We start from the raw sequence: 12,669 nt of genomic DNA on the forward strand, positions 1-12,669 counted from the left end.
GGCCGTCATATAAGCAGAAACTTTAAAATAAAAAAAGCTGTTCTGTGCAGTGAGTTTTACGTGACATGGTATCGAAACACAAGCACTTTTCACAGGCACACTCGAGCCTACCACCGGCCACTGTCTGTCAGTGTTTACACACTACACAGGAGCATAAAGAGCTCTTTCTTCACACTCGCTCCACTCCTCTGTCTAAAACAAGCAAGAGAAAGGTCCTCGACTTTGGTGACATTATTTTTGGCCACCACAGCTTTGTGGCATGAATACGCTTTATAATCTTGTATCACTTGGTAAGTTTAGTCATTGTGGCACTGAAATGCATCTGTTCCAAGCTTGACCTGGTATTGGCTAATTTGAGGTAATGTGTGGAAAACCTGGGCTTCATTTGTTTTGAGGTTACTGTGCCATGTTTTTTTTTTTTTTGAGGAATATATTTTTGCCATTCAAATGAAACTTCATGTCATACACTGCCAGTGACAAGCATTTATTTTCAGTGTGGTCTACCGTGTGGCACACCAGAATTACCATCTGGCTAAATGCTGTCTCCATTTTCTGAGAGATCGTGCAGGAGAAATAGGACATGAACAGAAGTGAGCTGCAGCTGCAGACCTGATGCTTCGGCTATCAGATTGTCGGCTATCAGATTGTCAAGCATTGATATGTACAATAAACCTATAAACCTTCCACCTATATGTTACACGTCATTTGCATAAGTCATTTATTGTACAGCAATCTGTGACTTCAGAGCAAGTACCAACACAAGCAGGTACTAGATGGCATATTCTCTGATTTTATAAATCGGTACACTCATTCATGTAAATTTTTTTAACGTTCTTTAGTATTTAACCTGTTGCTATTTTTTTTATGTTTGCATCATAGACTGTCCACTTCCTCCCACCATCCAGAAATGAAGCTAAAATATCCTTGATACGAATGCCATGTATATGCTCAAATAGACATAAACAAAAGTGAATAAAGGTGATCAGAACTACCTTAAATGATGCAAACAATCTTTGAGTAAGTGGAATTTGACATTTACTTAAGACTTCTTGGTCCTTGCCCCATCCATTAACATGGGAGAGAGGGATTTATTACCTATACTGCCAACCACTTTGTGGGAATCGAAGTGCTTTGGCTTTTGGGGAGCAGTAATGTCGTCCATCGACTTAAATCATTAGATCTAATATGACTGTAGCTTGTACATGGGAAAGCTTCTCCCAGCGGTTTTATGTTCTTCACACTGACTTAAATTCACAGGACTGTCTTAACGGGGCCAAAAGACTATGTCATGACTGAAGTCAGTCTGGTCTGGGCTACAGGTGTTTGTAATGGGAAGCAGCCTGATGCTTCAGAGCATTAGAGAAAGGAAGCAGACAGACATGCAACAAGGCATTTAAATGTCTCAAAAAGTCAGGAATGTCCTTCTGTCTGAGCACATCGTAGCTGAGAGGCATCTTTGATGGCTTCAGACAATAAAAGTGTCATTGGAAGGCTGCTGTGATGCGCCTATGTTAGATAATGTTGTAATTACACTATTGTTGGTGCTGTATGAGTCACATGAGTCCTTGCAATACTAACAGGTTGTAACCAGATCTATGGTAAGTATATTTTTTTTGGAGAAAATGTTTCGGCAAGACTTTCTCGCTTCGTGCTCCTTAAGCTTCAAACGTCTAACATTTCAGCCATTAAATAAAACATTGTTGAAAAAATTCAGTGGTGCACCCACAGCCCAATAACTCTATATGATAGCCTCATGGACATTTTGACTGCTAAACCAATTTCCCTCCAATAATAGAACAGTTTATCACCAACTGCAATACTCTGCTTTGAGCCAACCAGGAAAGTAATGAAGGTATAATGTGTTTTAACCACCTGGCTGGGGCGGATCTCCAGGGAGCCCTCAGGATGAATATGTTGAGTAAGGAGAGTGGCATGACTTTTGGTATGTGAGGCTGCAGCTGTTAAAAAACAGACAGCCGACATAATCAGCAGCAAATACACTGTACAGACTCTGTTGCAGCATCCTTATTAAAGGTGTCAAGGTGAAAGTGTGAGGTTCATACTGAGAGTAGAGTCAGTTGACACAGAGGAAAAGGTCAGTGAAGGTTATGGGCAAAATAAGCTTAGGTGGCTGCAGCAGGGGAGAAGAAAGCAGGCCAATACGTAGGCTGAATGGGACAATAGAAGGGCTACTGTGAAATGAGGGTGGGTGGGCTCAACTCTCTTTAGCTTTCTTTGTGAGTGTGTGTGTGTGTGTGTGTGTGTGTTTGTGTGTACAGTCATAGGCCTACCTTTGGGGACTCACAGCCAGTGAAATGGGAATGGCTGGTCCATTAGGGAGAAGTGGCGTTTGGGTGAAGCACAGAGTAGGCAGGACATCATTTCACTTTTACATCTGTTTCATGATAGAAACGTCTGAAAAACGACCACTCACTCGCTGTGAATTTCCGGAAATTGTCAGGAACAACTAACTTGAACATTAGCGTTCTCACATACAGCCTCCCCAGAATATTGTAGGGAAATTACTAGAGTTCCATGTCTGAAAGCAGCTTGAGTGTCCTCAAGATGATAGATAAACGTGTGTGTGCATGTGTGTTGGTGGTCTGATAGGTCAACAAGAGAGCCATTCATCATGATTCCTGCACATGCAAATTTACGATTTATAGGCTGAAGTCTCCACATCAGCAGAAAGGCACACACTGTTACTGAGACCTGCATGGAAACTATTAAGCTTTAAATAGCCATAATAATAAATTATCATCATTCTAGGTACAAACATGTGAAGGTTGACAATGTCATGTCTCCATAGATTTGAGCAATAACTGGAAAGTACATTGACAATTTCACATTGACACTCAATTTACAATACCGATAAACTGCAGATGATTTGGAAATACCAATGTTTCTCTCACCTAAACCCCCTACATATCACTCATGTTAGACCATCTGTGCTAAATGCAGCGTTATCAACACAGCCCGTCCGGTATAATTGTAATATTTTTACACACTGAATACTGTTATAATGCAATTATAAAACATCCATGTTACCAATATAGAACAGAGGTTTGCTATTTTCAGCCAGTACTGACTAAAATGTTCTTTCTCAAATTTCCTGGTTTGCTGTGTGGACATTGGAGGCCAGGCCTCGCTCACAGAGCTCCTTTTCATATGTGTCCGTGTCTCCCTCCCACACTCTCAGTGAGTTGTTGAGCACTGTCCTGGAGCAGTGTGCACCCACAGGAGCAGCACTGAGCGAATGTGTGTCACTATTCATATTCCAAAATGACAGGGTGTGTTTGCTTCTGTAGGGATCTGATGTGGTAGAGTTTGGATGGAAGTTTGATGAACGTCTGCCTGTCTGTAATTGTAAGGGAGTGTATGAGTTTTACCAAAGTTTTTTTCATCTTGCATGGTCCTTGTTCATGTTCTCTTGTAATGACTGTATGTCCTGTATCCTAGATAGTAATCCATTAGCACTGAGTAATTTTCACCACACAGCTCCCAATGGTACAGAAGGACAGAAAAACCTAAACCATTTCCCTATAGTCATACGGAATACACATCCTTCTCATCATTAAATTCTGCAGGTTTTTGTTTCAACAGAGCTCTCCAAACCGAGTTGTGTAATATGAAATGCTCTCATTTGTCAAACATAACATAAAACCTACCCTACTTTAGATAAATGGTTGTGATTGGTCCAAACGTGAGTGAATGTCAGCTAGCAGCTGGATGATTGGTCTGATTTCCAGGCTATTATCAAACTAAAATAAGTAAAAAAGTTATAGCTCATATAATTGCATCTATTCAAGAAGCCTTCAGTGTATAATGCTGGGTTATGCTGCTTCCAAAAGAAGTCATTTATAAATACAAAGCATACTATTTGCATTGATGTCTCACATCGGGTCCTTAGTCGGTCCACTCCGACTTCAGTCAGCACACTCCCATGTAGTACACTGTGAACATGGTGTACTGTTGATTTTTGTGTCTCAAAGGACATGCGGCCCTTGCACACTCACACTAAATGAAGATTGTGTGTAGATTGTGTCCTCCCTTCACGTGACATGGACACATCCATCAGCGCCAATCACATGTGCTCCTTCCTCTTCTGCAATTTTCAGGTTTGAAGATACAGAGCTGGTCCCTCATCTTCCAGGTCACCTAAAATAACGAAGACCATTCATTTGAATTGCTGAGCTCAAGAGGGGATAAACAAAAACCTAATCTGTTCAGTGCTGACTTTGATTAACACCTTTTTCCTCATTCCAAAGACAAACAGTTAACAAATCTGGACATTTAACATGTCGATTTGGAAACTCCTGTACCCAAACAAATTTCTGTTCAGCATCTCATTGGACTGGGATGTTGTAATCCCCAGTATGCAACTGAATGCACCGAGCCTTTCCATGCAATGAGAGTGCATATTTGACATGAAGTAAAAGTGACAGTGCGCTTTCACTGTGATAGATCACCAACTGTATGTCAAGCCCAAGCCTTTTACATATATCTGCAAGTGAGTGCATGTACAACCCACTCATGCCCTGTAAGCAGCTGCAGTAGCTTGGAAGATAGAGAAAATCACTGGCTAGTTTAGTTTAAACAAATTAGCCACTTTGCCTAACCCTCTGAAATGTTAGAACAATTGTAAGAATCTAAATGTATTGACTTGTACCTAAATACAAGTACCATATAGTCACATTACATTTGTAAATATATTATGTAACTAGAAGACACAAGCAAATTTTGCAGAGAAGCATGAAAGTCAGTCAGGAAAAAGCAGAAACTAGCAGATAAAACTGTGCCTCAAAAATATAGATATGCAAATCATTATAACAAATACATTATATCAATCGTATAAAAAAGAACATAAATACCATTTCTAAAATAATAAGTGAGAAGAACTGACATTGCTCAAATTATCGTTTGTCTTTACAAAATCCACTGAACTCAAGCAAGTCTTTGCACAACTTAATTACATGAAAACTCACAACCCATCTTGGTGGTGTTGATCTTATTACTTCAGACCGCAAAATAATTCCATTTTAAAATCCTGTTCGTGTAATCACTTCTAGTTTTGTCGCGAAATCACTGACTCACTGTCAGTGGACTAATTGAAAAAAAGCTGTCATGCTCGCGTTGAGTACAGCTGCCCCATTTGACCTTCGACCCCTCAGGCAGCTTGGTGTAGAGGTCATCACATAGCTCAAGACGAGTCATGTAGCACTCATCTCCGGCCAGAACTCTGTTCTTCCTTTACCTTGTCAGGCTGAGGCAGGTTAGCCCCCCCCCCCCCCCCTCAGGTATGCTGCAGGAAAAAAATGACGGAAAATGTCAGCAGTTTTTTATACTTCACCTGTCATTACCAGTAGTACTTAAGATGGAAACTGATAGTAACTAATAACTAATGCTATAAACTAATAGCACCACCTTATTATTATTCTCCTTAAAACGGATTAGGCTGCATTCAGACTCTGTGATACATAAAAACAGATGTAATCTCCATAAACAGATTCTGCATGTTAATGTGCAAAATCTGCGTTAGACAAGATTTTGGGGATCGAAGCCTTCTGATTTCCATTTCTAGTTTGACCAATCACATATGAGCCGGCTTTGTTTACATGAAGGTAAACAGCATGTGTGGAGAGCAAAAGAGATGGAACACACTGAGCCAAAAGCATCGCATATGGACTTTATAAATGATCTGTATTCAAATGCTGACAGCTGGTAAAAGAGATTTGCCAAAACATAGACAAAAAGTCACTTGTCACTGTAACAATATAGAACAATATAGTCAAACTGTTGTCAGTTTACAACAAACAGCAGATGGAGTCTTAGCCCGGATATACACGGTCTACAACAAGAGCCCAAACATATTGGTCATTGCCTCCAGAGGCTAATTTGTCGTCAGGCATATGCCGATAGACTTTGAGATATAAGAAAAATATGTTATGTGAAGGAACATATGAAACAAATAGTTTGAATTGTTATTGGTTGCACCTTAGTTTTAACAGGTGAAAAAAGCTAGGTCCTCTGCACATGCTAGCTTAGTTTGCTTATGTAGCCTAATTAGCTAGTGTTCATGAGCTGTGTTGTTCCATGTCAACATGTCCTGTAGCAGCATCTTTGGTATCGGTGTTACTTTTGGTAGCGGCGTTAGCTTATGTTACTGCACACATCCAAACAATGGCTATCACAGTTAGCGACGGCTAGCAGTTAGCTCATGTTACACGGGTGAGATTAGCTGAACTGAGAAAACCACTAAGCAGATAAACGACAGAGGCAGCTTACAGAGGAACTGAAGGCTTTAAATATTTCACTGTTTCTCTCAGAGTAAACTTCTCTGCTGCACTTCATCGTTTGTGTCTTCATTCTGTTGATAACCAGCAGGTCTGAATGGGTGAAAGTAAGTTCAATGTATTAACTAGCTTCAAACTAAACCTTAGCCACTGTGTAATTTACCCTTTGGTAATTTATTAGTAATAGACCTATAATTATTTTCGACAGTGAAGTAAAAGTCCTAATTATATGCTATGACAATCTAAAACATTACATTTTTATTCTGATTTCAGAATCGGGTACGGAAGCTGTATCAGCAAAATGTTATTAAAGTAACCAAAGTAAAAGTGCAAATTTGTATTTATCTTTTTACATGAACAAAGTTTGGTATGTAACTTGTTACTAAAGTTGTTAAATAAATATAGTAAAACATATATATATATTTCTTTCCAAAAGTAGAAATGTAGAAAATGGACTTACTCTTTACATTAATATTATTATGATTGTTATTAAGTTGATAACAAATTTGATTGGCTTGATGATTTCTCAGACCTTCTCTGAAGAAGGAACTGCAGTGAGCCAAGAGAGGTGGTTGAGGCCAGCAGTCGAGACATAGGGGACATCAGACGCTTAAACCCTCCCTGCTTCAGAATGGTATGACAGACCTTTAGCTCTTAACCCCAGAGACCTATTAACCTCCCCAAATGACAGACCTCTCTACATTACTTACATCAATCTTTGTGGATTGTGGATGTGACTGCAGGGCGCAGGTGGTTGGAAGTGAAAGGTGAAGCTTAATAGTGAGACTAAAGAAAGTCATTATCTTAGGAGAACCAATCTTTGGTAGTGAGTCTATGCACGATATATTGAGTCAGTATATTAGGAACACATCGCAAAAACTGATGCCGTCCAAGACAACAGTCCTGTAATAAATCCTCCTCTCTGAAGGTTATGATGATCATGGTGTGAGAAGAGCTTAGTCTGGAATCACTTAGAGATGTGAATGGTCTCCGTATGTGCAGCCTTTTGTTGCTGATGGCATTTCACTCTCAGGGGATGTATTTTATGGCTTGCCCATCCAAATAATGTGGAGTTTTTCTTTATATCTATTCTCATACAGTGATCTCTCTCGTTTAATATGAGATTAACACCAAAGCAGTCAGTGTCCCTTTGGAGATCCAGTTGGGGAAATGATCCGAAGGGGCGAGAAATGGTTTGAAGCCATAAAGGTGTTGACAGTACATAAAGTAGAATTAATAGTTTTCTTACATGGAAAGTTCTCTCATAATGCCCAAACAAGACCAAAACGCATAACTCTTACATGCATCCACTGCTGTTAAGCCAGCTCTGCATAAAAGCTACTTCAAAGGATCTATAATGCTGCCAGAAAATATTATTTCTCTCAAAGAAATAAGGCGAAGTCCATCTGTCTGCCTCCATTCTCCACATGGTCGCATCAAACTCAGGGAGGTGCCTGTGCATCAGGCACCTCCCAAGATAATTAGCAGTTTGGACAGGGCAGTCTGGCTGAAAGGTTGGATTGGAGAGACTTGGAGAAATGAAACACCAAAAAGAATAGAACACATAAGTCTTGATTGTACAGAGAAGCATGCATTGAGTTTTACGGTGCTTCATTTATATGGATGGGTGTCTTTTGTGTGTACTTTCACTGAGAGGAAGCTAAAATATAAACTGTATATAAATGAAGCAACCCTTCATTTATGTTTCCTCATCTCTCCAGAGGGTGGTTATACAATGTTTAGGAGGATTCTTCACAGAACCTGTAGGACTCATCCTGCCAGTATCAATAGTATCTGTAGATTTAGTTTAAAGGAAAAAATATTGGGCAATTGAAAAGTGTCCTCTTCCTGTGTACTGTATTTGGTTATCCCAGATAAGTCATATCCTAGGTTATATGAGGGACTGAATCATAGCGATCGGTTAAGGCTTGTGCAAACGAAAACCATCTGTGAGGCCATAACCATCAGACGAGACTGAGGACATGTAAAAGTGTCAAAACAAGATGTTGAGAGGGCAGGAAATGTTTGAAGTGACAATTTACTGTACAAGTGATATAAGTTACCCATCATAAAGTGGAATAATAATTTGCTGGATGCAATTTTTAAGGTGTCTTGGATAATTCAAATCATCTTTCATGTTTTGTTTTCATTTGACTGCTTGTGGATCAACAACAAAACATCTGTAGTGTAACATTTTGGGACCTGGACTAATTTCACTCATCCTGTAACTTTGACCCTGAGCTATAACCCTGCAAATCCTCAGACGGTATCTCTCTGTGTTCACTGGGTTTCACTGTTGAGGTCTGCAGGCAACATTCCTCACATTCTGCCACAACCTGGGATTCCTGACCTCCCCTCAACCTCAGCAGTGTTCTTCCACGGTGGGCGACATCCTCTGCACACTTCTTACCTTTCTCAACCGAGCCTGCTCCTCTGTGGCCAGGAGGACATTGGATACACAAGCATGAGAACTGGTTTCAGACTCTCCAAAGGGAGCGCAGGACGTCATTATCATTAATCATAGAGAACATCTAACAGATACCTTCTCATTCGGCTTCAGACAGTGATTGAAAATAGGATGCATTTGACTTCTGAACCGTTGCTTGCGGAATGTGTTACACTAGCACCAAACAGAAACTTGAGGTGATGTCTGCAGTGACCATAGCCGCAGCCTGCACCACAGTGGGATGTCTGATGTCTTCTTTATATTTTGTGCGTGTTTGGATTGATGCTGAGCCTATATCGTGTGAACCCAACAGGCTGAACTTGGCCATTTCCTCTGCATCACCCTCTATCAAATGTTTTCTGGTAAGCTCTGATCAAACAGAGACTAACCACAGTTTTTGTTATTTCGGACTTAGCCTGGACTCTGATCAGCTGCGGGGACGCCCCAGAATTAGAGGTTCACGAATCTGCCACATGCCATGATTATCAGCCTCTGTCTTATCCAGAATGTGCAGCTTTACGTTTGCACATCTCATATCCTTTTCTAAGCATTGTTTAGTGTAAAACTAAAACAGAAATTAACTTTTTTACACACGAAGGTCTCTGAGTCATTTCATGCGACAAAGAATAACTGTGCGAATATAACTGAGGACACATATTAACATGAAAAATGACCAATAAATATTTTGACCCCGATAGAAACTAAATATATCAATGACATATTGCATAAAATCAATGACATTGTCAGCTTAACACAAACAATAAGGGACATCTGTTGGCCACATGCGTCTTCAGTACTCAGATGGCTTGGTTGGCTGGTATAGACGCAGACATGAATTAAACACAATACAAACAGCATAGTGTGTCTGTTGCTGGTTGACATATATCTGAAAACTACAGTTTGGTTGAAATGCTTGCACTGGGGAAATAATATGCAGTGAAACAAGAAACGTAGCTGAAAAAAATATGATTTATGTCGAGAAAATACACAGACAACGGTTGGTGATTCTTTTGTGCTGATGCTGTATTGATCCCTCTTAATTTAAATTTCCAATTTTTTTCAAGCACAAGGCAACAAAGTGCGAATGAAACATACCTGATGAATAAATAATGACAAAAAAATGTCTGATCAGTAGGGACCCTGGGTGTCCCAACAAATAATATAAGAAAATCCCCCAAAAATAAACCATAATTCCTCTCCCATCTCCCACCTCCCAGCCCCACTCTCTCTGAGTCATTTAAATGACATTCAAACATTGGTATCACTGAATTTATTTCCATTCCTGATAGCAACAGCAATCCAGCATCCAAAGTCACCCTGGCGGAGGGGAGGTTGATGAAGAGGGTCAATTGATTCAGACCCCCATCATGGGTTCAACCTGCATCACTGCGTCAGTCTGAATGGGGTATAATGTGATGAAACTAGTAGCTATTACCCGGTACACATAAGCATGTAGTCTTAAACCTTTCAGAGCCGCAAGCGTGACTGTTTATGAGTTCCTACCAGAAGACTTGTAATGAAACAGTCAATCTTCATAGTCTTCTAGTTTTCATCTGCACAGTCTGAGAAGATATTTTATGTTAAGAAAAAACACTTTAATAGACACAGCAAGAGTGTACTGAAATGTCTACCTTTATGGTCTCATCTATCAGGAGAGTCCCTGAATTTGTGAAAGTCCCAGTGAAAGTCACAACCTACTATGTGCAAACATATAAATAGGCTGTTCAAACAATTAGCTTGGCTTGTATGTGTCTGTAATCATGAATGCACTCTGAATGATTGCTCAGAGAGAGGAGAGCACAGACTTGAAGCCCAAGTCACTACCAGCATTCCACACCAATCCGAGAGATGGACTTTGTCAAACACTCACACATGCACAGTGTTTAACAGATAGACAGGAAGAGGAAGGGACGCGGCTTCTGCATGCTGATGCAGTTAAAGGTCTAGGCACAACCTTGTGGGAAAATTGTTTATTTTCTTCCCCAGAGTAAGACGAGCAAATAGATTCCTCATTCACATCACAGTTTTCTGTGGTTTATACTAAACTCCTAAATTCTCTCCTCAAAACAATTTTTTGGCATATTTCTGTCATCTTGCCTGAACTACGAGCTACACTTCCCTCAACAATTTCATGTGGCATTGCTAGATTTGGTGATTTCTTCCATATAGGTAAGCTTTCAGAAGACGTGCAAACTAAATAAACACAGAGTATAGACAGAAGGCTCTGTCTGTTTCTGTATACATCACTACCATTGAGTATAAACGGGCCTTAAAGCTCACTGCTTAACACGTTATATCTTGTTTTTTCAACTGTACAGAAATCAAAGTGTAAAAACTTTGGTTTTGTTTAGGGCTAATAAAGTATGTTTCTCTCTGCCAAATCTAAAGAGGCACAATGGAGGTATGGAGGTTTTTCAATGTAGTTTCCCTGCAGGCCACACTGGAAATACACACTTTACCACTGCTCCATTCAATGCTCCGACCATGAAAGAGTCAATTTATAGCCTCGCGAGCTGGACCTGACCTGGGTTTACTGTCTAGTGTGTCTCAGCCTTTCCTGTGTGGCCAGGCTGGGAAAGCAAAGGCTATGATCAGGTCTGTATGGGACCCTGTTGAAAGTGCAGAATCCGAGGAGATTCTCCAAACCTCTGCAAGTCTACTTTCCATATTGTTTACCCTAATATACACTAAACAGATGCTTATGACAGTAATTATCCTCATATGTGTCACATGCTGCAAATCTATGAGGGACTTTTCAGGCAATTATCTTTTTATTGGTAAATCCCTGAAAATCACCAACAGGAAGAGATGTGTGTAGTTGCCAGTTTTTTTTCTTACTCTGAGGCTGGAATCTAGCTTGAAAGTTTTCCTGCGGACAACATCAGAGAGGAGATGAAAGACGTGGGACGGGGAGACGTGAGCAAAATTTGAGTGTTGACCTTGTTTTTTGTAGGCAGCCATTTCGAACAAATAGGTAGGAAACTGTGGAAACTTCAACCCTTAACAGATCAAGCTATATGTGTAACCAAGATATCATGTGTGGTTCATAAAGGTTCATAAAATCTCACGTCCAGGTTCCCCAATCAGAAGGGTTGGCACTACAGTAGTGGCTTTTTTTTTTTAACAAACGTGTTTGAAAAAAATCTTTGAGAAAAAGAAAGTTTGGCTCAGTCCATACTGGATATGTAAGAAAAGTGTAGTATTGCTATAGGGTGCAGTACCACTGATTGCCAGTAGAGGTAGGCTTTAAAACCTCTCGCAGAATAAGTGATGGGCCACGTTCGTTAAGTCAGAAAATGTCCTTTTCTTTGAACTCTATGCAAAACAGCCTGAGGAAAGATGTGAAGGAGAATTAGGTTGTTTTTTTTCAACCAACTTAATTTATAGCACAAGGAAGATAAGTTCAGTGACAAACTACAGTTCAAATAAGGTTTCCTACCCAAGTCACACCTTTAGGAGGATGTTTTCTATAGAGTATCCATAGAAAGGAAAAACTAAATAAAAAACAAACAAAAAGGACTGAAGAGTTGAATTCACAATAACATGAAGAACTTACAAGTATAGAGACGGTTCACTCATTAAAGTAATAATGAAATTGTAATATTAGAGTTTGTTGCTGTGGCTTCTTTGACCTATTTATACATGTGTCAGAGAAAATTTTTATGGTGTTTGTGCTAGAGATTTAGTGAAAAAACATAAAAACATCTTTTGTTTTGATGATGACATTGTGTAGCTAGACATTCAATATGCTTGTTCTTCAACATGACCCCTGGTTGGTCAGATATGAAAGAAGAAATCTAAATTCATGAAGTTGGAGCTCGGCCAACCACACAGAGATTACCATTAGTTCTGGATTGTGTCACGAGAATAAATCCGATGCTTTGTTGTTTCTATATTTACGAGGGCCTGCAGCAGACAAACTACAAATGT

Source organism: Platichthys flesus, chromosome 21 (genome assembly GCF_949316205.1).
Source record: "Platichthys flesus chromosome 21, fPlaFle2.1, whole genome shotgun sequence".
Taxonomy (NCBI): Eukaryota; Metazoa; Chordata; class Actinopteri; order Pleuronectiformes; family Pleuronectidae; genus Platichthys; species Platichthys flesus.